General features: G+C 37.8%; 1 pseudogene; it reads left to right on the top strand.

Annotated features, from left to right (window-relative positions):
• The first annotated feature begins 3,254 nt into the window (after positions 1–3,254).
• Positions 3,255–22,041, top strand: part of LOC127626869 (metalloproteinase inhibitor 2-like) — a 32,572-nt pseudogene continuing 13,785 nt past the window's right edge.

The following is a 22,041-nucleotide window of genomic DNA, read 5'->3' as shown; positions in this document are numbered from 1 at the left end:
TGGAGGAAACCAGGCACCGCTCATCACCTGGCCAATACCATCCCTACAATGAAGCATGGTGGTGGAAGCATCATGCTGTGGGGATGTTTTTCAGCGGTAGGAACTGTGAGACTAGTCAGGATCAAGGGAAAGATAAATGCAGCAATTTAGAGACATCCCTGATGAAAACCTGCTCCAGAGCGCTCTGGACCTCAGACTGGGGCGAAGGTTCATCATCCAACAGGACAACGACCCTAAGCACACAGCCAAGATAACAAAGTAATGGCTACAGGAATGTCCTTGAGTGGCCCAGCCAGAGCCCAGACTTGAACCCAATTGAACATCTCTGGAAAGATCTGAAAATGGCTGTACAATGGCTCCCCATCCAACCTGATGGAGCTTGAGAGGTCCTGCAATGAAGAATGGGAGGAACTGCCCAAAAATAGGTGTGCCAAGCTTGTAGCATCATACACAAAAAGGCTTGAGGCTGTAATTGGTGCCAAAGGTGCTTCAACAAAGTATTGAGTAAAGGCTGTGAATACTTACGTACATGTGATATAGTTTTTTTAGTTTTTTTTTTTTTATAAATTTGCAAAGATTTCAAACAAACTTCTTTCACGTTTTCATTATGGGGTATTGTTTGTAGAATTGAGGAGAATAATTAATTTAATCCATTTTGGAATAAGACATTTGTAACATAACAAAATGTGGAAAAAGTGAAGTGCTGTGAATACTTTCCGGATGCACTGTGTATATATATATATATATATAAAAGGGGCACAGTGACATTTGAATCCATCGATCCACAGGGGCTATACACAGCTGCAGCCAGAGAGGTAATGCCATCAAATTGATGGATTCATTCCCAACAAACTTACCATGCGATTTTCCAACCATTGCATTAATTAATTTATTTTTCTTCATTCTCTCTTATAGCAGCACATTTTGGATTTTTGTTTTTCCCTCTTGTCAGAGTGGAAACTATAAGATTGTGCCAGCTGCAGATGCAGTCTCATGGCAGACGCCAGAGCAAAAAGAACCTTTCACTGCTCTTCTGAGTGGGAAGAGAAACAATAAAGAGACTTCAGTAGGTTTATGACTACAAGTGCAAATTCCTTATAGATGTCATAACAGCTAAAGTAGCCCCTTCAGCATCTCTAGAGTGCTTTTGTGTATTAATATGAGTAGGAAATTAAGCTTTCTATTGTGTGATTATGTTTCACAATAAGTGTAAAAAGATGTTTGAATGAAAGAGATTGGATTTAAAAGAATATGAAAGCGGAGAGGAAAAGGGAACTTTATTTCACTTTGTTTTATACTTACAGAATGGGAGCAACACTACAACATTGTTGTACTTTTGTAATGTTTATACATCAGAATTAATGTGTATTTAAATGTTATGCCTTGGTATTGATCCATACTGCTCAGAATTTTTAAAACAGCAGTGATTGTAAAATCAAAACCGCCTCACCACCAATTTTCCTGACCTTCATTTGTCACTTTCATAATTATTACATTTTTGCATATATTTTGGTCTTTATTGATTCAATTCAATAGGAGAATAGATGACTAAACCAATCTTAGATTAACTATTCTTATTGGTTAACATGTTGATGATAGGCTATTGTATGATGTCAATCTGTAAACTACATGCAAAGTTTCATTTAGCATAAAAACAATATACATAAGCAAAATTATATGTCTTTAATGAGTCCTTGTAGCTACCAGGTGTGGGGCCAGAAGGATGGCACAGCTGCCACCCTAAAAATGAGCTTTGCCACCCACTTGCCACTCCAACTCGGACCCCGCTCGTGTACTGGACATGGTGTGCAACAGATTAACCCATCCATATCACGCATGGTCCATAACGTTCCGCCCATGTCTGGCAGGACACAACGGCATTCCTTTAAACATAATGGAATAAAGTTCTTGTTAAATAACCAAACTAAGTAGCTTCAAAGTTATTTTTTTATGTGTCCCTAACATGATTCATTCCCTCAGTTTTACATGACATTTCTGTGCCCATAACAGATTTAAAGGGATAGTTCACCCAAATATTACACTTCTTTTCTCTTTACTCACCCTCATGCCATCCCAGATGTGTATGGCTTTCTTTCTTCTGCTGAACACACACAAAGATTTTTTTTAAATATCTCAGCTCTGTAGGTCCATACAACGCAAGTGAATGGTGGTTAGAAATTTGAAGGTCCAAAAAAGCACATAAAAGTAGTATAAAAGTAATCCACACAACTCCGGTGGATACATTTATATCTTCACAAGCAATATGATAGGTGTGGGTGAGATACAGATCAATATTTAAGTCCTTTTTTAATATAAATTCACCTCCCTGCCCAGTAGGTGGTGCTATGTACAAATAATGTGAATCGACAAAAACATCGACAAAGAATGTGAAAGTGAAAGAGATTTATGAGATATTTTTCTATAAACCTTCATTTGTGTTCTAAAGAAGAAATAAAGTCACACATCTGGGATGGCATGAGGGTGAGTAAATGCGCATTTTCCTTATTGAGTGAACTATAATTTTAAGTTGTAAGGTTATACATGTTACCAAAATTGTAGATAATAATAGCATACATTAACAGGCTAAATGCTAAATAGTAATTGCTCTTTGACAAGAAATATAATTAATGTTGTTTGAGTACCCATCCTCAAACTTGAGAAAAAGCTCCACTCTTCACCACAATGGTAACCCAGCTATACGGAATAGTTTCTAAATCCAAAAATATCAACAATATACACTATTAAGCCTCCTCCTTTTCTCATCTTGCTCAAAAATACATAAAACAACACATAATTTCAAAATTTCTACTCTCTACATCAAGTCCCACGAACCTCCTTGCCCATGTTGTTGAACATACTTGTTTAACATTTATTCATCCTACATAATGTAATCTTGTTGAGTGCATATATTAATCGAAAGCAAAGAATACAAGTTTAGAAGAGAAATACAATTTTGTTGTGTAGATCACACATAAGGTGAGTTATTAAATGGGACAACCTGCATTACCCTGTATTTTCAGAGAAGAAAGAAAGACTGTTTACATTTTTTTCAACAAACAATCACCATAGTTATTGCAAATCTTTAATGCAAGTCATTTTATTTAATAAGTGAATTTGTAAAGTTTAAATTGACATAATTGCATTGACAGAAAGAGTGAAAGAAATATTTTTAAAGATCTTAACCGAAGCGCCCACCTCTGGTTCAATCTGGTTTAAAGGGAGGAGTCCAGGCACAGTATTAAGGCATGAACCTGGTCTCTCTATGCGTACACACCCATAGAAGGCAGTGGAAAGAAAGAGACTGGAAAGACCATAACAGATAGAGCAGCAGTGCAATTCCTTTATTAACTACAAGCCCGTTATTCTTCGAGGAATTAAAAAAACAATAGTAGCCTAATACTTCTACTCAACGTGTGGGCATCTCAAACGGCGGTGGACTTTGTACTTTTTCGGTGTAAGGGACTGGACCCAGGTTTACATTGCAGATTATCGCCTTGCTATTTAATTTTGCAGTCAAATATTAAAATAAAGCAAAAATGATGAGTGTCGGGAGCTGTATTGGAACACTTGTGGTGCTGATACTGTGTCGAGTGGGAGAGATTGCAGAAGCGTGCAGTTGTTCACCCGTCCATCCTCAACAGGCTTTTTGCAATGCTGATGTTGGTAAGTGCGTTTCAACATTCCAAACGCTGCTACGTCACAATGCGAAATCGTTAACGTTACTGTAGATGTATGATTACAGGTTGTTATGGTGAAGGCACACACAACAACGAACGCATGCAGTCAGTTAGTCTATGGGCATTCAGTGGCATCTAGATATTGTTTACAAGTCCGATTCTGTCAGGTTTTGTGTTGTGGGCATTGAAAGCTCGCAGAGGCACTTTTTTGGCTTTGTTTGGTGTGTGGGTCATTAACAAATAACAAAGGTTGTCCAAATGTTGGTTTCATATATATATATATATATATATATATATATATATATATATATATATATATATATATATATATAAAAGAAAGATTGCATTTTCTTTAAAGAAATTGATTTAATTACTTTTAAAGCATCAATAACCATCAAGTGAAATGTATTAAATACTTTCCTAGGACCTTGAGCACAACTTAATAATTAATTTAAAAATAAAAACTTTTCAATCCTATTTTAAAAAGATACACTATGTAACTTTTTTTGTTAAAAAAATAACAAAATGTTATTAATGAGAGAGTGCAACAAAAATCCATCTTCCAAACCATGTCTTTACCCAAATACACTTTGATAAACCTATAATAATAATATATATTTTAGAGCTGTCAGGACGGATTTCGTGGAAATTGCAAACATACACACGTCTGTGTGTGTAGTGAAATACAATAATTATACTGTAATCAGTGCAGAACTTTTCATTTGCTTGCACACGTGTGTATTTTTATTTATAATGGCAATTATTTATTTAAATATATCCTTTAGTCCTAGTATTACCAAGGACATGTGAGTCTTGAAATGATGTTGACCGCTGGTTGGTAACAATGACAATCTATAAATTAGTTACTATCGTGGTCTATTAGGCCAGAATATCCTGCAGTTCTAAAAACTTTACAACTTGTTATGTCTAATGTTAACGTAAGTTGCCTGACTTTTGTAATGTCATTTATTTCACAACATCAATGTTTCCATTAAATCAAAACAACCGCTTAAGAAATGCACTTATCTGCTTACACTTTTCAGGGGCATCAACTTATGGCTTTTTATAGTTGTCTTTGCATGAAGCTGGGATATGAGAATGTATTCAAACATGGATCAAATTTGTACACTTCAGCTGTAGTGTGGTTTTTACATAATTGTACTTACCCTTGGATATCCCATCCCATCAATGTTTCTTCTACATGTATGGATAACAGGAGATGAAGTGCTCTGTGTGCTGGAACAGTCCTTTATCACACCATTTCTTCAGCATTTACTGGAGCACAGTAGCCTGACTTGTGCAGGATGACGTATTATGGCCTGTTTATATCTATTTATATCTATCTTTGTTTCTTTACTCAGACACAAACTCATTACCCTATGTCTAGGTTTCAGAGAAAGCTTTAAGTTTGCAGAAAAGGAATCTTTCATCCAAAAATTGTAATTCTGTCATAATTTACTCTCTCTCATGTTGCTTCAGACTTGAATTAACATCCTTTTGAAGATGTTTGGCAGAGGAACAGCCTCAGTCACATTCACTTTCATTGCATCTCTTTTCCATACAAAGACATACAAATGGTGACTGAGAATGACATTCTGTCTGATTTAAAATAACACAAGGGTCAGCACAGGAAATTATGACAGAATTGTCATTTTAGGTGAACTGAGCCTAAGTGACACAACAGTACATTTCGGTTACAAATTCAAAAGTGGTTTGATATTACCAAAGTATCTTTTGAAACAAAATTGCCTGTTGCATGGGGAAATAGTGGCAAGATGTTGTTTTGCAGAAAGACAAATGTGGATGTAACACTGATGTCCACACGGATGGCTGGGGTTACAGTCTGGAACCCAAACTGCAAGATAAATTCACACCATTCTGCTGGCCTGTGGATTCACTCTTTCTAGCTGCAAGCCTCCAAATCCTCTGCGGCCATCCACAACACAATATTAGTGATTAGTGTGTCACTAAGTGCATCCTAGACAAGGAGCAAATTTAGACATGGTGTCTTCATAAAGGAGAAAAAAATGCTCCGTTTGTCCCTGTAGCTCAACAGGTACAGCATGCCAGTAGCATTGCCATGGTAATGGGTTTGATTTCCAGGGAACACACAAACTGATTAAATAAATACCTTGAATGCATTGTAAGTTGCTTTGGGTAAATTTGTCTGCCAAATGCAAGTGTCCTTTTTTAATACCTGAAGTGTGTTGAGAATGAAGTGAAGAAAAGAGAAGTGAGAAAGGAGGATAAGAGAGCTACTGAAGCACTGCACAACTGGCCTCTATATTTTATATTTCTTAGATAAAGCTGAGGCAAAAGACTTGCAAGAATGTTTTGCATCCCGCCAGGGCTTTCCCATCTAGTTTATGCTTAATTCAAGCACTATCTATAAATTTGGTATGCCTGCCACTGGACACAATCCCAAGCCTTGTCTAGAGCTGGTATAGAATAAGGGTTAATTCAGTCATCATTTAATCACCTTCATCCAGATGCAGATCATCCGTCCTGATTCTGCTGTACCTTTCTGCAGCCTTTGACACAGTCAACCAACAGATTATGCTCTCCTCTCTCTCTCCTCGCTGTGTATTACAAGAACTGTGCTTGACTGGTTTAACTCCTATCTCTCAGGTAGGTCCTTCAAGGTAGCCTGGAGAGGTGAGGTGTCCAAGCCACATCAACTACTTACTGGGGTACCTCACGGATCAGTGCTTTGGCCCCTTCTCTTCTCTATATACACAACATCACTGGGACCCATCCTTCAGGCGTATGGTTTCTCATACCATGTGTCACTGCTATGCCGATGACACATAACTTTACTTGTCTTTCCAGCCCAATGACACCACCGTGACTGCTCGAATCTCTGCCTGCCTGGCAGACATCTCGGCCTGGATAAAGGAACACCACCTGCAACTCAATCCAGCCAAAACTGAACTCCTAGTCTTTCCAGCCAACCCTGCTGTCGAACACAACATCACAGTGCAGCTGGGTTTGACTACGGTAACGCCTTCAAAAACGGTCAAAAATCTAGGGGTAACCATTGATAACAAACTAAATTTCATGGACCACATCTCAAAGAATGCAAGATCATGTAGATTTACACTCTACAACATCAGGAAGATAAGACCCTTCCTATCTGAACATGCCACATAACTGCTTGTTCAGTCACTTGTTATAACTAGACTGGACTACTGTGCAGGCCTCCCTGCATGTGCAATTGTGCAGGGAGGCCTGCAGCAGCACGTCTGGTCAAAAATGAACCAAAGAGAGCACGTTACACCACTCCTTGTCTCTCTCCACTGGCTACCGGTTGATGCACGTATCAAATTCAAAGCTCTGATGCTGGCATACCTAAAATAATTTCTGCTGAGCTACACGCCCACTAGAAGCATGCGGTCGGCTAAGGAATGTCGCCTTGTTGTACCAACACAACGAGGTACCAAAACACTTTCTCGGACTTTCAGCTTCATCATACCGCATTGGTGGAATGACCTTCCCAATGCCATCCGTGAAGCAGACTCACTCTCTGTCTTTAAAAAACGACTTAAAATGCATCTTTTCCAAGAACACTTAACTAATCACCAACAAAAAAATAAATACAAAATTGCACTTGTATATGTTTTGAATACTATTCTGATGCGAGTGAAACTTTGTAATATGGCACTTTTGTCCTACTGTCTCCTTATTCGCTTATGTTTTTCATCTTTTGTAAGTCGCTTTGGATAAAAGTGTCTGCCAAATGAATAAATGTAAATGTAAATAAATGTCATGTGTTTCCAAACCCCTTTGACTTTATTTCCACTGTGGAAAACAAAAGATGTTATGCAGAATGTTAGGGACTGAAAGCTTCAGTCACCATTCACTTTAATTGTATGGAAAAAATATGGTGGCAGAGGCTGATTCTGATTAATATTTTTTGTGTTCCACATTAGAAAGAAAGTCATATGGGTTTGGACAATCTGAATGATGGCAGAATTGTCATTTTGGGGTGCTTTAAAGAGCAGTTTAGTTTGTTTAGCGCTTCCCACCTTCTGCAGAAACCATTTGAGAGCATCCGACATCTGGCAGACAGCTCTGGATGTGCCAGAGAGGAAAAAGCTAAGAAAGTGAAAGACCTTTTAGAAATATGCATGGCATTCTTCAAGCAGTTAGAAAGGCACAGTTTTGGCTGCACCACCCACCCTTGCCTCAGCTCAGTTGGCCTGAACCAGTGCTTCTTGGAACAAGTGGGAACCCCCACCCACCCACCCACCCACCCACCCATCTATTTGCTAAAAGCTAACTTTACTGGCTGTTCCATGAGGTTCATTGCTTTCATGACTCGCAGCGGAACTGAACAGGCTTTCAGCCGGAAATTAATTCAGTCCTCATATTTCATGACACAACCTGGTACTTGATTTATTAATAAAATAAGCAAACCAGAATGCTGTCATTTGCCCTTTGCAGTCTGTCAAGTGTTTTTGCCATTATTCATATGCATCTCTAGTTTCTTTGGGGTGCGACATGTAAAATCTTAGTCATCTTAGTCTGCTATTCTCTTAGTCTGGCATAGCCAAACTGACTAACCGCATAACGTCCGTCCAGATTGCAGCTAATTCTGGCCAAGAACTGCCCACTTAAGCCGGCATCACACCAGCTGATTTTTCCAATATTTTCAGGTGTAAGCTTCATTTACATAATAGTCAGCCAGTAGGTGAGAGACACAGCATTCAGTAAGGCCCCTATATTCTTCTGGAAAAGTTATTTTACATTCTTCATTCAGGGATAAAAAGAAGTTTGAAAAAGTTGTTTGCGAACATTCAGACACCCGTTTCACCACTGTCAGAGGAGTTTAGAAGTACATGTGAATATCAGGACACTCACTATATGTAAAACCTTAACTAATGTGACATTAAAATGTGTTATCAATGACTTTATCCCTTATTCTATGAGTAGAATTCACAGTAAAAGAAGCTGTTTTAACCACTTGATGATGATTTAAAATAATATATTTGCTGTTGATATTGTTTAATTTGTCTATTGAGCTAACAAGCTATACCATAATATGCGCAGATTACACTCTGTTATTTTAATTTCTGATGACTCTAATACTACTGCAAAGGTGGGTGAAATAAGTGTTAATAGGCAGAATACAGACAAAAGAATGATGATATGCATATCTTACTTTGGGCAAATGTGTAAATGGCTTTTTGCTGTAGATGGCACATAAGTGAATGGGCACTTCTGAAATTTGAGTAGATTTAACTCCTTTTGTAGACTAATAAAAAAAAACCTTGACATGGTCTTGGAAAATATCTTTATGCAAACAATCATACAGATGTAGGTAAATTTGCACCAGCGTGCTTATAACTGCATGTCGGGGTGTTCATATGGACTGATTTTGACTGGCTAAACAACGTAAACAGAATTATCTGTCAGCCTCAAGGTTGGTGGAGCTCCAGGTCACACTTACCGACAGTGGTGGATTTAGGCATTGGTGACATGGGTGATTTGAAAAAATTTGATTTCTTTACTTGACAAGCAAACTGGAATAAGATTTTAAGTCTTGTTTTGAGATAAATCTAATCAAATTTAGTGAACTTTAGACTTAAAACAAGAGCAAAATCTACCAATAGGGTAAGCAATATAAACTTGTTTTCCCTTTGAATTAAGTTCATTTTGCTTACCCCATTCACAGATTTTTTTCTTGTTATTTTCAGATTTATCTTAAAAAAAGACTTAATATCATATCCCATTTTGCTTGACAAGTAAATAAATCATGTTTCAAGAATGTGTAGATAATTTTACAGGAAAACAAGACCCAAATACTTGTCTTGAAAATATTTTTTTTGCTGTTTAAAAAGGTGTTTTGGAGCCAGTAATGAATTTTCCTAAACGTTTGCCTCAGCATGCTCTTACGAACCACCAAAATGAACATGAAAACACCTTATTTTTAGCTAGATTTTGTTCTAAATGACATCACACCTGTTCGTTCTTCGATTTCATAAGAAGTATATCGGAGCCTTTAGTGGCAGTGACTTTAATCCCTACACTAACTCGACTCCCTGAGTTAATGGCTCAGAGAACTAGAAAAACACATCCAACATCAACTGACAGAAAACATTGTTCTGTCAGCGGGGGAGGGGGGAGGGGTGATGTGTTCTCATTAAAGGGTTATACTCTTTAATATATAGTTCACCCCAAAATTTTTATTCTCTGATAATTTAATCACCCTCATGCCATCTGAGATGTGTATGAATTTCTTCTGCAAAACACTTTTGTAGATTTATAAAAATAAATAAATAAAAAGATCCAGGCTCAACAGGTTCTTAGAAGGGGAGAGGAAGGTGATTAAATATTTGTCCAAAAAGCTTTAAAGTAATCCATCCTGTCTCCATCCTGTCTTTGTCATTTATGTCTTCTAAAGCACATTGATCACTTTGTGTGCGAAAAAGAACGGTATTTAAGCACTTTTTAATGATAAAAGGTAACATCCAGTCAAGCGTTTACAAATGGCCGAATTTACCAGAGTGCTCCCGTGACACAAGTGCGATGGCACGTGAACTGACACGTGACAGACACACAACGCGCTTGCATCACAGGAGCACACTGGTAAATTCAGCCATTCTTCAACACCTGACTGGAAGCAATCTTTTATTGTTAAAAAGTGCTTATATATCATTATTTTTCGCACACAAAGTGATTGATGTGATTTAGAAGATATTCATTTCACCGCTGGAGACAGGATGGATTACTTTTAAGCTGACTATCTGTGCTTTTTGGACCTACAAATATTTGATCACCATCCTCTCCCATTCTAAGGACCTGCTGAGCCTGGATTTGTTTCTAACAATCTTGTGTTTAAAAAGTGTTTTGCAGAAGAAAGAAAGTCATACACATCTGAGATGCATGGGGGTGAGTAAATTATCATAGACTTTTCATTTTTGGGTGAACTATCTCTTTAAGAGACCAATGAGCTTCTTCTTTTACTGAAGAACTGACAAGATGCTGAACATTTTGATCACACTCCGCTGCATATCATCACAAATACAGATTGTAATCCATAGTGATTTTGTCACGAAGCATTTTTTCTGGGGTTCTCCTACACTAAATATGTATAAAATCCAAAAGCGGAGGCGCGACAGTCTGTTTTTATTGAACAGAATTTCTTTACTCACTGAAAGCTGCATATTGTTCTATGACAAACCTCGGATAAATACACAATCATACACATTCACAAGGAAAATTTACTCCATCAATTACATCTCTATTAAAATTGGTTACGTAAAAATATTCCTGTAGTTATTTTAAGGAGCTCCACATGACATGGAATCAGATAGAGAGTCGGTATGTCTGTCACCACCTCCACATTGTGTATCGGCACCTATGACAAACATCCAACCGAAGAAAGCAGGTGTGACACCCTCGGCCAAAATCAAGTTGATCCATTAATTTTCTCCATAGGCCAATTGATTTTTAACAATAACTTACAAACATTTAAATACAGACTTACCATGTTTATCTATAAAAATGTACCTGGGCATGAGTCGTTGTCTGGCCTGATCCCTTTTGCAAGTTTTTTAGTGACTAACCTGATTTCATGTCGAAGGCATGTGTACCATATCGTTCACATGGGACAGAGAGCGGGTCAGGGTGTGGTGCTGAACATTCCTGAATAAAGAAGTGGTGAGGATTCCTTTTGGGGAGGCTGAGGAAGTTATAAATGGGGGAAAAAAAGAGGGAACTACCAGTGCAGGATGCCAAAGTCATCTCTGTACAAACATTTCTCATCAGAGTACAGGTAGCCCTTTGAAAAGGTTGAGTGTACCAACCTCCCTTGTAGAAATTGGCCAGAGATTTTTGACTGGAGTACTTGAACACACCAAGACAATGGTGGTCATTCATATAATGTGACAAGGAACAATAATTTATGGGAGAAGACTGATGACATGAGCAAAACATTTTAACATCTGCATCTGTGGTGTAGTCCTACCAAAAAAATGTGGTTTACTATTGCCCAGTCCCTTTTCGTATGACCGGGTGTGTTTGGGAGGCAGAATGTGTACAGAATGTTCTTGGACAGATATTTTATCAATATTTTGTCCACGGAATGATCCAGAGACACTTTAAATGGCAGTAAAGCCCATTAATGAGATGGTAAGTCTATCCCCCACAGCCTTGTCATTGCCATTAGAAATCAAAGATGGTGCTACTGTGAATACGGCCTATATTGTAAAACTCTTATATTTGAATAAATTCTGAAAGAGGTGTGAACATTTATGAGACAAAAGGGAAGACACACTTATCTACTCTAACTTATCTACTATATATACTGTTTATTAAACCTCCGATTAATGGGTAAACAGCTGACTTCCTTTTCTTCGGCTTTCTATCTTGATTCTGAACAGGAATCTAAATCAAGCAATTATAGGATATGGTGAATAAAAACAGCCATTTGGCTCCTTAATTTTACAGTTTTGGAACCAATGGCTCCCAAGTCGTTTTTTTAGTCTGGAGCCCTGTAAGGGAATGTCTAGCTAAATAACAATGCTTCCAGAATTTCTAATTTGTTTTTCATTGAAAAAATAACACAAGGGTGAGTCAATTATGACATAATTATTGAAGTACTCCTTCAATAATTGCTATTTAAACCTAATAATCTGGATTTCATATAACATGCCGCAGTTTACGTCAGACAAATTGTCATAAAGATGTGACTTTTGCAAGCTACATGTTAGACAATCTTCCCTCGTGTGTTGTTGCTTCCCCCTTACAGCAAACACTATAAAAGTGTTAGACCTTGAGACATGACAACACCCAAATGTGAAATCCTATTTTGGTAAATATAGGAAATTAATTGCATTTAAATGTTGTCAGCAAACCTCAAAACACAAATGTGTCTTCATACCTGCCACATCCTCTCACCATGTACTCAAGCCATTATGTACTCAAGCCTAAAGTGGTGGGTAGTATCCAACACTCATTTGTCCAGTCCAGACATTTTCCATGTTGGTAAACCTCAAAATCAAAGAAAATCTGCACATCATTTAATGTAAAGCAACGATGACAATGCACACAAAACCAACAACTGCTCTTGTTGTGTGAATCTTTTTGTTAGTACAACATGGGCCATTTAAACATCTCAGGCCCTTACAAAAATCGAGTTCATGGCAAATTTGATGCAGACTTGCCGCAAATTCACCACTGATTATTTTTATATACAAATTAGTTTTGTTGCAAACTTGCTGCAAATTTTCTATTGTTGCCAAATGTTTTCTGCAGGTTCACCACTACCGGTGAAGAGCTGCAAACTTTTGGCAAATATTTGCAATGAATCACAAGCTCATTTGCATGTGAAAATAATGAGTGGCAAATTTGTGGCATGTTTGCAGCTAGTTTGCCAGAACTACATTTTTTCTAAGGCTTATAAGCTATCAATGCAAAGTGAAATTAAGTCACTTATCTTTGTAAGTGGTCTAAAAAACAATAACACTGGGCACAACAACTTTGAGGCAATCTGTTTCATTACGTGTTTTTTCTGCTTTAAATTTGAAGCGTGTGTATATAAATATATTTTTATATATAATATAATTATATTTTTTCCCATCCTAATATGCAGAGTAACTATAATTAAACCATTTGAAGTTGGATTCTCCTGAAAGTGCAAACTTTCAGTATGTTTAAATGTGCCGATATAATCAAGCTATAATCGGTTTTAATCAATTATAATATTTTATTTGTGTAGTTAAGCCACAGTCTTCATCTGTCTGTTGAAGAATACTGTACATGATATAACGCGTTATTTAGTATTTGAAGGACATCAGTTGAGGAAGTGCTGGTAAAGATCTAGCGCTCAATGCAGAGTCATATTGTTGTCCGATTAACATGTATATATGCTTGTAAAAAGGAAGGTTTGCGTAAATATGATCCATCAGACTCCATTGGTTTAATCAATGTCTTCTGAAGTGATACAGTTGGTTTTGGGTGAGAACAGAACAAAATGTAACTCCTTTTTCACTGTACATCATGACAGTAGTCTCCTTGCCGATCATGTCTCCTATAGTACCATCAAGCTCTATGCTTGCTTCAAGCACTAGGAACTGTAATTGAGCTGGATATAATGATTATGCCTAGAGACCCCAATGACAAGATGTACAAAGATAAAGGAGTTATATTTTGTTCTGTTCTCACCCACAACCAACTGGATCGCTTCAGAAGATATTGTTTAAACCATGGGATGGATTAAGTTTATGCTGACTTTATCTCCTTTCTGGAGCATCAAATACCTGATCACCAGTCACTTGCATTGTATGGACCTACAGAGCCGAGGTATTCTTCTAAAATGATTGTTTGTGCTCAGCAGAAGAAAGTTATACACATCTGGGATGCATAAGGGTGAGTAAATGGTGAGAGGATTTTTGGGTGAACTATCACTTTAAACGGGTCAATAGATGGACAAGCCGCAAGTAAGGGTTGTGTTGCGTGAGAGATTCAATTACAGTGATGAATTATGTCAGGAGTGCAGGAGTTCAAAGAGACAGCGGAAACCATATTCAGATTATACAGATTGAAAGGGTAACAGCTATATTCCCCTGCTCGATTTTTAACCCTGTAGTGAAACATTATACTAGCTTTGTGGCTGTTTGTTATGCATCTATTTAAATAAAATATATATATATATTTTCCTTTCCAAATTGTGCAATCCTAAGAAACACCAACAAATTCCCGGCACAGGTCACTATTATTTCGATTACTGTCGAATGCATGGAAAAACTTGATCAGTCATCAATGCCATAGAATTTGTCATTAATACCCAATGAAATGATCGCTGCTTGCTGTGCTAAATCATATAAATAGACTGACTGTGACACATTACCATATTTTTTGTCAAACTTTTGAGGTTTGTATCCAAACCTGTCCTTATGGTTTGCAACGGTAGAGACAACCATCTGTAATAGTCAAATTAATATTGAATTTGATACCCATGGGGCCAAATATTTTTGCTTGCCATCAAATTAAAGTCAGAAAGTGCTGTCTGTAAAGGTAGGAGTGGAAGAGGAGTTTAGGAACGGTTGTTGCAGTGGTCTGCCTGGGCTCTGGTTGGTCATGATTTCTAAAAGCTGTGCAGTCATACGGAAACTCAGGATGTGGCTAGTATTTGTGGTGGGTATGTTTTCATGGAAACTATGATATTTTGATTATGATATGTGCATATGTAAGAGAGTGTTTAAGTCTTCCGTGGAGGGAGCAGGCATTGTTGGATATGCATGATTATCGGGCAACAGGAATGTGGGTCAGGAAGGAAAAATGAGGCAGTGGGACTGAAGCTGAATACAGACACTACAGAACATCACTCCATTTGACGAGGGTTAAGGTGAGCTGTTATTAACCCTTTGATGCATGAATGACTAAATCACAAAAAGACGAAAAGTTCATTCTAATTGACTCTTCACTAAGCCCAGCCCCAAAAACATTAGCTTAGCAAGGGTCAATTCATTTTCAAAATAATGCATTTTCTGTCCACTGAAAAACAGATGCAATTTTGATTGGTTCTTTAAAAAGCTTGTCAGTTAAGCAAGTTTTGAACTTATAACTGAAAGAAATAGTCATCTGAGCCACATTATACAATATTCAGGAAAGGGGTTGACGTCTCAGAATTACTTTTGCAGAGGGTTTTTATTCAGTGTAGATATTCAGAAAACAGGGTTTTTAAACACAGTTTCAATAGCTATTCAACTATTATCAGCCTAATAGCAGCAGATTGACATTATATTAACAGTATCATAGGATATTAAATGTCTGCAGAAGCTTTTAGACAAAGTTGTTGGTGTCATGAGTCTCATGACTTTGGTAACAGTACATTCTCAAACTAACAAATGATGTCTGCAAAGTCAGACAGTTGCCACTGGTTTTCATCTGCTCACAGAATCCTTTGAAGAGTTTCTTGATTACTTCACCAGTAAAAGTGAGGACTTCTTGCCCTCAATATGGTTTTAGCTCAGCATTAGGCAGCTGGAATTTTAGGTGCAAAGCAGCTTGTCCCTTAACTTGTCAGACTGATGACATGACCTACTTTAATAGTGGAAGGAAAAGTGGAACCACAATTAATTGTTTTTTTAGAAAAAGCTGATATTGGGCTTTAATTGGACTGTGTCTTTCGGCATAAAGCTGGCACAAGCATAGCATAGGTCCCCCCCAATAAACACAGGAATCCCTGACATACACAGAAAAGCATGCAACTTGGACTGGAGGAGGAGAAGGGGGCTATCGTTAACTTTAAGAGCAATGAACCCTTCATATTTGCGTCCTTTCCAGCCCATAAAGTGAACCCATGGGTGTAAAATAATGGCTGTGAACCCAGCATAGAGAGAGACATTGTGTGTGTTTGTGTGTGTGTGTGTGTGTGTGTGTGTGTGTGTGTGTGTGTGTGTGTGTGTGTCCCTTTTTCTAGTTATTTTACGTCTCTGCATCCTATATCACTGCTCATATTTTCCATGGTGATCAAGTGCCTTAAAATATGCAGCTGTTACACGTTGTAGTTTTTCCATTTATCTTTATATCTGTTCCAGTGGCTGCTGGTGGTTTTCAAAAGAGGGGAAACACAGATGTTGGTTAAAAAAAAAAAGTGTACTCGCATATTTTTTCATTTTTAATATTATGATTTATTTCATTATTCTCAGTTGTTGTTGTTGTTTTTTGTTGGTCTAGTTAAATGTGAAGTCTGTTCTCCTTATTTTTTTGCACAAAATGGTCCATTATGATTCTCCAAAATTAAGTCAACAACATTAGCACTAGCAGTGTCTGCCATTTTGCCCCCAAAAGCAGCTATGTTGCCAACTCTCAAAAAAAAAAAAACTCTTAAAAAAATATTAACCAGTGAACATACTGAATGAAAATACTAGAACCTTATAATTCGATTTTTATTTACAACATATACATTTGCCAATGTTAAATGTTATGATATATATTCAAATGAATTAATTGTGTTAAATAAACAGCGATCAGTTTCTTCTGCACTGCCGATCACTCTGCTGTCTGCACTTACTGAATGACCGTTTGTGTATTAATCCTATATGCTGTCACTCATGCACATCAACTTTTCAATGATTGGCCATTTGTTACCTTTCCAGGCAGGATAGAATACATTGATTGAAATCCCACTGTCCAATCAACAATCAGATCATTTCCCTTATGCAAGTAGTACTCATGAAGCTCCCATAGACCCCCAGAGATGCACAGCATCTGGGCGGGACCCAAAATGTTTAGAGCCTCTTGTCCAATGAACATTGATCTTTTGCGCCACTGTATTCAATAGGACACATCTCTGCCATAGATTCTGCCAAGGCTTCAATGGGGCTTAATGGGCTGTGCATCAGTAAACTCCAACGGACATAATCATGCAGATAACAACAACGGAAAGAATATTGCGAAAGTGTTGTATGCTGTTGCACACTTTTGTTACCAGAAATATTGAGCTGGGACAATAAGTATCTGAATTATTGAGAGGTTATATATGCAATTTGATAATGTCATTGTGCAGTATTAATGACATTGTAAGGGAAGCCATGCTTCCTGTGTAGTCTTCACTCTGAAATATGTCAGATTACACAAGTAAATGGGTTAGGAACTTGGTTTCACATTGACTTTAATCTTAATTATCTCTGAGAGTTTAAGCAGTGAGTCTAGTTCAACTTGTAAAATCCTGTTTGTCCCATAAAATGTGCTCCATTTGTATCTCTTTTTCATTGCAGTGTTTGCCTAAGTAGTTTTGCAGAAATGTTCCCGAGCATGCCTCGATTAAAACAAGCTGTCCTAACAAAATACACAGCCAACAGCTGGCAAAGCAAAATGATGCTACAGAAAGAGTGTCTGTCTGTGTAAGGACAGGGTGGGGCTAAGAATTAGAAGCCTAGCTAATATGTTAATACTCCAGACCTCTTTGAACTGACCTTTGGTCAGTGTTCTGAATATACTTTCTCTGACTCAAGCAGAAGAGGCCTTATTGCTTTGGGTAGCCCGCAACTTCTGCAGCTGTCAGAGGCAAACCAACATTGAGTGGGGGCCCCAGGCAAAATTAATCAATGAGGCCCTTCTAAAATATTTTTTTGTAAATATATCTTTGTTACCTAGAGATATAATTATACAACATACAAAAAGTAGTCAAAACACATCTAACAGAACATAAATTGTTTATTGTTTACAACATTAAAGTACTTAAATGATATGTTGGCTTTAATTAACTTTTTTATGTCAACAGGTTCCATAAATTAACTTATAATTTTTTTGAGTGTACATAAATCTTCATATTAATAATGTATTGTCACCTTAAAAACGCTGCTTACGAGCCTTAGCTACGGCAAATGCTGTCACTATGTCCTCCATATCCAAAGACCTTCGTGTGTTCCGTTCAATGGAAATTAGTGCCAGTGCTGAGAGCCTCTTTTGGTTCATTGTTGACCTGAGGTATGATTTAATCAGCTTTAAAGCTGAAAAACTTCCGTCTAACACTTTACATGCTGTTGCTAAGTGCAACCCCTAGCTAAACAGTTTTTCAGTAACATATTAACGTTACTTGTAATTAATCTTAAGTGAAACTAAACTGAAATTAACAACGTGGATTGTGTGATTTGTTTTGTACATTTCTTAAAATAGCTACCATTACTTAACAGTCACCTCTGATAACAGATCACTCGAGATAACTTACATGTATTTTATGTAAAGGTGCTTTAAAACGATATGTAACGTTACTACTGTGAAAAATAAATGTGAATTGAACGACGAAACGATTTGTTTGTCATTAATTATCCTTAACGTAAATGTTAAGTCAATTAAGTTAATCATCATCATCTCATTCTCCATCACTTACCGCAGTCATGTTTTCTCTTTTCCCCATCATCTTGGTTTTTTTCCACTTCTGGCTGCCAGATGGATATGTCCTCTTCATTTTTAATACACGAATTCATGCATTTTCGGTACAGACAGTAAAAGAAAGACAGAACGCGAGTAAGCGCTGCGACAGTTTGAAAAAGGTGCCAGAAGCAGCAAAAGCATACGCAGCCTTGCGAGAGAGGGGGGCCCACTAAGGGGGATGCGGAGGTGTTGCGGCGTCACTGCGTGTTATATTAATATGAACATTTCTGATTGTTTAAATGATCGGCCCTCGGGGGCCCCCTCAAAATGCGGGGCCCCAGGCAATTGCCTGCCTTGCCTGCCCTATTGCAGCGCCTCTGGCAGCTGTAATTGGAATCCTGGTTTACAAGACAGCTGGTGCTGATTAAGGACTACTTGAGAAGCTGTTTTGATTCATTTATATCTGCAGTTGATTAACACACTGTGCACACTTAATCTTTTTTGATTCTTTATAGCTGTTTTTCTGGGTGCAGTAGATGAGAGCCTTCAGACACACATAAGCTCACTTTCAGTGAACATGTTATCATGTCTAAAGATATTTGGGCAGTCCAGTCAAGTCGTACCTGCTCTTCTTTCTATAAAATGACTTGGCATGTTAATGACTGTCAAGTGCAGCTGCAATTTTGCTTGGTATATAAAAACACTACGCTCACTTAAAGGTGCACTCACTAATTATTTCCTCATTAAAAAAGTTTTACTCCTAAATAAATTAATAGTAATTTTGAAACAAATATATACCATCATGATGACACACTTGAAATGAAGGCTCTAGTCATATCAGTAACCTTAAAATAGCAGATTTATTCTACATTAAGAGGGTCTGCACATGGGGGCTGCCATGTTAGTATCACATGACCAGCCTTAGTAACTGCTCTGTTATTGGACATTTTCATGGTTTACTGTGAGGGGGCCTGGATAGCTCAGCAAGTAAAGATGCTGACTACCACACCTGGAGTCGCAAGTTTGAATCCTGGGCATGCTGAGTGACTCAAGTCAGGCTTCCTAAGCAACCAATTGGCCCTGTTGCTAGGGTGGGTAGAGTCATGATGGGTTAACCTCCTCGTGGTCGCTATAATGTGGTTCTCGCTCTCGGTGGGGCACGTGGTAAATTGTGCGTGGATGCCGCCAAGAATAGCATGAAGCCTCCATACACACTAGGTCTCCATGGTAACATGCTCAACAAGCCACATGATAAGATGCGTGGATTGACGGTTGACTTGGAGGCAACTGAGATTTGTCCTCCGCCACCTGGATTGAGGTGAGTCACTACGCCACCACGAGGACTTAGAGCGCATTGGGCAATTGGGCGTTTGCAATTGGATGCTGCATCCATGCCCCTTGGTTTCAGTTTAAGTCCAAGACAACAAAAAATTACTGTGTTCACCTTTAACATTTGGTCATAATAAAGTGTCATATGTGGTCTTCTGCTGTTGTAGCCCTTCCACCTTAAGGTTTGTTGTGCATTCTGAGATGCTATTCCGCTCACTATAATTTTACAAAGTGGTTATCTGAGTTTCCGTAGCCTTTCTGTCAGCTCCAACCAGTCTGGCCATTCTCCGTTGATCTCTCTCGGCAACAATGCGTTTCCATCTGGAGAACTGCCACTCACTGGATGGTTTTTGTTTTTGGCACCATTCTGGGTAAATTCTAGAGACTGTTGTGCATGAAAATCCCAGGCTATCAGCGGTTACAGAAATACTCAAACCGGCCTGACTGGCACCAACAATCGTGCCATGGTCAAAATCACTGAGATCCAATGTTTTCCACATTCTGATGGTTGAACATTAACTGAAGCTGCTGGCCCATATCTGCATGATTGTTTGCATTGCAATGCTGCCACACGATTGGCTGATTAGATAATCACATGAATAAGTAGGTGTACAGGTGTTCCTAATATATCACTATGCAAATAACAAAATGCAAAGTGAAAGAAAATATAACTCAAACTACTTTAAATTTGTTATATGTGTGACAATGTGCACGGTCTCCACATGTATATAAAATTGTATATAACGTATATAAAATCCAATTTATGAAAACTCCAGTGGAAAATCTAGGTTCTGAACCACTGCATTAGGTGATTTATAAATAAAAGAGAACAAATTCGATTTTTGGTGATGTGCATTTTTAACCATTTTGTGCAATGTGCTTCTGAACTTTACATGCAATACCCCAACTTCCCCTTCCTTGTTTTCACCAAAGGCTCTGCCAACTCAAATAAATGTTGCATATTGACACTGCCTCTCATTTTAGGTCACCAAATATATATGCACACGTGGAAAGGACAGGTTATTTTTGGGTAAATAAATTTGCTAAAAACTTCCAGTTTATTTTTGCAAACAGTTTGCCAAGCTACGAGATGATCATTCTGTTTACTCAGACAAGTTAAGCCTTGAGGGAAACATTAGCCTGTAATTGTTTCCTCCTTTGTTTACTTGGCAAATGTAGACGAGACTTAACAGGTAAACAACACATTTTACATGCATTTTAATTTTGTAGTGGTAGCTCATAGACATCTCACATGGCCTTTGAGACTTCTCAATGGGCTTGTATTTTTGTCCAACAACAACCAATTTCATATGCTGTGCTAAACTTATCAATGACAGAAATCTATTTAGTATTTGTTATAATATATGATCAATGTTAAACTCCTCACACAATGGTACGGTTTCAGTTTTTTTTAAACAGTGAGGTGTGTATAATTTCTGCACTACAATGGGTCACCAAATGAAATTGTAAAAATATGGACAAAAATACGTTTTTCAAGCAGGTTTCCTGAACATTCGTCCTTTCTTCATAGGTCAAACAAACAGATCGTCCCACCCCAAACTCACGCAAGTGGTTGAGCCAGTGTGGCTGTGTTGATCCATGGTGTTTATAGATTTAGAGGTAGAAATCTACAAATTGCTTACTTATACATGTCTCTGCATAACAAGCAGGGATAGTTTAACATTAAAAAAACCGCACACATCACATCTTAACAATTTGTTCTCTCTTGAAAATCTAATTTAATGGATTTGACATCTGTAATATACATATTAGAAGAGTTTATCAAACGCAATGAAGCTTGAAATCATTGTTTAAAATTTGCTATGCTGCATGGTATACAATTTATTTTAAAGGGCTTTCAGTTCTGTTTACTCCTCTGTCAGAGCAAAGTTGTCTGCGTGAGAAGTTCGGAGTTGTGGAGGTTTTTGGGGCAGTAAAGTTTGTGTTTGTAGTGGAATCATCCCATTACAGCCTCCATTCGGACACTAAAAGAGACCCCAAAATGAAAATTGTGTCATCTTTTCTTACCATTTTGTTGTTCCAACCCTCTATGACGTTTTTTTCTTCCATGGTACACTGGAGAAGTTTTGAAGACTGTTGTTCATGCTCTTTTCTATGCCGCTATAGTCAAGTCAAGCTATTTATTGTCATTGTACAGGTACAACAAAGTTAGTTTTGTATTCCACAAGGTAGTTGCAAGTTTGTAAAT

This window comes from Xyrauchen texanus, chromosome 33, assembly GCF_025860055.1.
Source record: "Xyrauchen texanus isolate HMW12.3.18 chromosome 33, RBS_HiC_50CHRs, whole genome shotgun sequence".
Lineage (NCBI taxonomy): Eukaryota > Metazoa > Chordata > Actinopteri > Cypriniformes > Catostomidae > Xyrauchen > Xyrauchen texanus.
Note: the sequence above shows the minus strand (reverse complement) of the source record. Positions and strands in the feature narration are given on the sequence as shown.